The sequence below is a fragment of the Athene noctua genome, chromosome 29 (assembly GCF_965140245.1).
Source record: "Athene noctua chromosome 29, bAthNoc1.hap1.1, whole genome shotgun sequence".
Classification (NCBI taxonomy): Eukaryota; Metazoa; Chordata; class Aves; order Strigiformes; family Strigidae; genus Athene; species Athene noctua.
In genome coordinates, this window is record NC_134065.1 from 2,225,066 (window position 1) to 2,229,920 (window position 4,855).

The window sequence follows — 4,855 nt, forward strand, 5'->3', positions numbered from 1 at the left end:
GGCCAGAGATGAACCTGGCTGAAACCCACCTCCCGGCCCGGGCACCCGGTGTTGCTGCCGGTGGAAAATCCCGCACGGCTTTTTTTTTTTTTTTTTTTTTCTTTTTTCCCTGCCAAGGAATATTTTCATTTTCATTTTAATTTTCCCATTTTTTTAAAAAAAATACGCATTCCTGTGGTCTGTCCTTAATTTCCCCCATTAGCACAGGGAAGGAGAGGAGGTTGTGCTCAAGCGGTGCACGGGAAAAATAAAATCGTGTAGCGGTTTGGGTTGTTTGTGGTTTTTGGGGGGTTTTTTTTAGGTTTTTTGTTTTTTGGTTTTTTTTTTTCGGTTCGTGCGTGGATTCCCGGCTCTGTATTCTACTCGGTACCCGCCAGGTCAGGTCCTGCCCAGCTCAGCTCCGGTTTTAGCCCTGGGCAGCCCCCTTCAAAAAATTAAGTTTTTCTTTATGCAATGGTGTGCGTGCAAATTTTAGGGCTGGAAATCTTAAAATCTGCCATGAATCGTATGATCCCGTGATCGCAGCAACGGCTCCTTGTATTTATTGGCTTTTTTTTTTTTTTTTTTTTTTTGTCTGGCTTTAGTTTGCCTAAAGCGACTTTATAGAAAAGCAGCAAAGCGTGGAGCAGGTTTTTATTTGCTAATGAAACTCAAAACACACCCGAGCACCTTCTGCAAATCGCTCGTGTTTTTCCCTAAATCCTTCCGGATCGGGACGTGTCTAACGCGATGTTAATATATTTTAAAATAATAATAATAATAATAATAATAATAAAAAAAATGCATTGTCATCGGGATAATCCCAGGGAGAATATAAGTTTGAAAGCTGAATCCGTGTCTTTGCAGCGTGTCTCGGGATAAATAGCAATATTCGTCGTGTTTCTTCTTTTGGCGGGTGAAAAAAAAAAAAATATAATTTCCGGAGGAGCCTAAAATATAAATTTAGATTTATTTAAAAAAACAAAAAAACAAAAAAAAAAAAAAACAAAAAAAACCAACCCGTGGGATTTAATAAAAAGGAAAAAAAAAAAAAAAAAAAGGGGAAGGCGTGCGGCTGTGTCCCCCAAATCCCGTCTCAGCGAGGGTGGGGAACGGTTAAAGCCGGGCCCGCCGGACCCCGCGGAGCCGCTCCGCGACCGGTCACGCGTGGGGGCTGCGTGGGCCCCCACCCGCGCTCTGCCGGGTCTTTAACCGTCCCCTTCGCCTCTTCTCTTCTAGGGCAGCCCCGCGGCTCCGGCTCCGGTCGCTGCTTTCCCTCACCCCCCCCCTCCCCTCACACCCCCCCCCCCCCCAGCCCCGGCGGTTCTGCCCACGGGGGAGCAGCGGCTCGCGTGGGGGGAGCGGCCCAGGTGGGTCACGGGGAAATCACGGGGGGAAGGGGGTCCCCGGGGGTGCTCGCGGCTCTGCAAAGGGGTCGGAAAGGGCCGTTTGTCCTAAAAGAGGTGAAATTCGGAGAGGGGTGGGTGCCCCCCGTGGAGCCCCTGATGGGTGCTGCAGCCCCCCCCCCCCCCCCCTCCCCTGCGAGCATCCAGCAGGGTGTTCCCCAAATCTGCTTTTTTTTCCCCCAAACCGAGGCTGAAAGGCAAGGTGGGGGGGGGGGGGTGAGGGGAGAGGCACAACACCCTCCCCACACCCCTAAAAAAGCTTTTTGTGCGGCCGAGGGCTCGCAGGCGGGAGGCCACGGGGAGGGGCTGCCGGGACTAGTCCTGGGGGGCAGCGGGACACCCCCACCACCCCCCACCCCCCCCCAGAAAGTTTGGAGCCCCCCAGGGCTGAGATGAGGCCCCCCAGGACCCTTCCAGCTCTCCCCATCCCTCATCCCCCTTTCCTCTCTGCCAGCCAGGACTGGGCCTGACGGGAGCCAGACCAGTGACTCCCAGCGGACGCAACTGGGAGAGAGGGCCCCGATGGGGAGGATGCACTGGGGGAGGCAGCGGGAGGATCGGGCTCGGGGAAGGAGGAAAAACTCACACGAATAATGTCCTGCCCCAAACCCAGCTGGTTTTACAGTAGGAAAAAAAAAATTCTGAGGTGAAGAGGAATTTTAAAAGAAAAGGAAAAAAAAAAAAAAAACCAACAAAAAAACCAAAAACCACCCCAAAGACCTGATCTTGTTTGAGGAAAATTCCTGTTATCAGTTTGATAGTGGCTGTAGTCTAACGGGGAAAATAAAAGGGGAATTAATAGCGGTTGGTTCCCGTCGGGTCTGCGGAGCGTGGCCGGGCCCGGCCCCGGCCCCCAGCACCCACCGGACACCGGGAGATGGGGGGTGTGTGGGGTGTCACCCTTCCTGGGGGGGGAATTGGGAGGGACTGAGCCCCCCGGGAGGGGAGACAGATGGGGCGGTGATGGCTGGTGGTGGTGGGAATGGGCGTTGGTGATGGGTGTTGGTGAGGATGGTGATGGTGGGAAGGGGTGATGGGTGTCGGTGAGGGTGGGTGTTGGCGATGGGTGTTGGCAATGGGTGAAGGGTGTTGGTGATGGGTGATGGGTGTTGGTGATGGGTGTGGGTGATGGGTGTTGGCGATCGGTGTTGGCGATGGGTGACGGGTGTTGGTGATGGTGATGGGTGTTGACGATGGTTGTTGGTGATGGGTGTTGGCAATGGGTAAAGGGTCTTGGCGATGGTTGTTGGCAATGGGTGACTGGGTGTTGGTGATGGGTTTTGACAACGGTTGTTGGTGACGTGTGAAGGATGTTGGTGATGGGTGTTGGCGATGGTTGTTGGCAGTGGGTGAAGGGTGTTGGTGATGGTGATGGGTGTTGGTGATGGGTGTTGGTGATGGTGATGGGTGTTGGTGATGGTGGGAATGGGTGATGGGTGTTGGCGATGGGTGTTGGCAGTGGGCGATGGTTGTGCTGGTGCTGAGGGTGCCGGTGACTGCGGTGGCGGTGGGGATGATGATGGTGGTGCTGAGGCTGATGGCGATGGGGGGGTGTGTGTGGGGCTGACGGTCGTAACGACGGTGTCGGCGGTGACGGGTGTGTCTGTGGGTGACGGTGGGGAGGACGATGGTGGCAATGGGGGTGCCGAAAGGTGGGGCGGGGGGGGGGGGGGGTGTAAGCGATGCGCGTATGCGCGCGGCTGCCGGCCCCTCCCTCGCCCATTGATGAAGTGATGGGAGCTGCAGAGGGGTGGGAGCCCGGGCGCGGTGACGTCAGGCGGGGCCGAGCCAATGGGGGGCGGCGGCGAGGGCCGGGAGTGTGAAAGCATGAATGAAAAGTGCCGCGCGCCGCTCCCCCCGGCGCAGAGGCTGCGGGCAGCGGCGGGCAGCGGCGGGCAGCAGGTAGGAGCCGAGCCGAGCCGAGCCGAGCCGAGCCGAGCCGAGCCGAGCCGAGCCGAGCCGAGCCGAGGCACCGGGAGGGCCCCCCCGCACCCCCCCGCCTCGCCCCGGCTCCGCGCTGCCTGCGCGGTTCTCCGCTCCGCGATGGGAGGGGGGGGGGTGGTGGCGGAGAGGGGCTTTGAGCCTCCCCGCAGCGTCGGGGTGTCACCCCGGAGGATGCGGGTCCCTTTTGAGGGGGGGGGGAATGAGGGGCTGCCGGAGGAGGGAGAGGGATGCGGGAGCCTCCCCTGAAGAATGGGGGGATGCGGGTTGCCCTGAAGGGGGGAGGGATGGAGGTTGCCCCCGCGGAGGAAGGAAGGGTGGAGGGACGCAGGTCACCCCGAGGAAGAAGAGGGATGGGGGGAGTCGTGTGTCCACCCCCCCGTCTCCCCGCCGCCGGAGGAAGGAAGGATGGAGGGATGCGGGTCCCCCGCGAAAGAAGAAAGGACGGAGGGGTGCGGGGAAAGCAAGGCGAGGGGTGCGGGGAGGAAGGCGAGGGGTGCGGGTCCCCACCGGAGGAAAGCTGCGCCCCCCCCATCTCCAAGAAAAAAAGGGATGCGCGTCCCTGCCCGGGGTGCGCGGTCCCTGCGCAGGGCCGGGGGTCCTGAGCTGCGAGCAGGAGTCGCTCCCTTCTTCCTTCCCTCCCTTCCCTCCCTTTCATCATTTCCTCTGTGTTTATTCATCGCTTCTGTTCCCCCAGATCTTGGCTGAATCCAAAGCATCACAAGTTATTATTATATTTATTTATTTATTTATTTATTTATTTTTTAAACCGGCAGGTTTTTTTCGCAGTCATTTTATTTAGAGAGCGTTAAATGCATTTATGGGTGGGGAAATGTCCTTCTGGTCTTTTATGCATATTTTAAGTTGCGGGCGCAAATTATATTTGCTTTGATTATTACCAGTTTGAATGCATTAATTTGATAGTTATTAAAAATAATGCGGGCTTAATTCTCAGCACCTGCAGAATGTCATTTGATTTGCAAATGAAACAAATCTAAACGCGGCGGAAAATAGGCTGCTCCTGGGTGGTTATCCTCTAATTCTGCTCAAAATGGTATTTTCGAGGGGCCTGATCCTGCCCTGTCCCACTGGTGCTCGGCAGAGGTTTGCCCTGGGCTCGCTGGGTTGCAGGAACAGGGCCACGGATGTGGCTGGGGGCTGATTTCATGGATCTCGCTGCTAATATTTGCATCTTTTTTTTTTTTTTTTTATTCGTTTTCCCTCCCTCGTTCCTTCCTTAAAAGCCATGTGTCCCCCGGCCCCCCCTCTCCACTCCCTCCCCCCCCCCCCCCTACCCCTGGAGAAGAAGAGGTTGGCTTTTTCCTGCTAATGCTGTAGACTTCAGGGGTTGGTTGTTATCTTTGGTTATCTAGCTGTATGAGTGGTGTCAATTCTTCATAAAGCTAGATAACCGAAAGTAAAAATAACCCCATTACACGCCTGAGGAGGATGTGGAGAAGAAAGGAAATTCATCAAAAGGAAGAGGAGGAAAAGAAAAAATGAACTGGAAAAAAAAAAAAAAAAAAAAA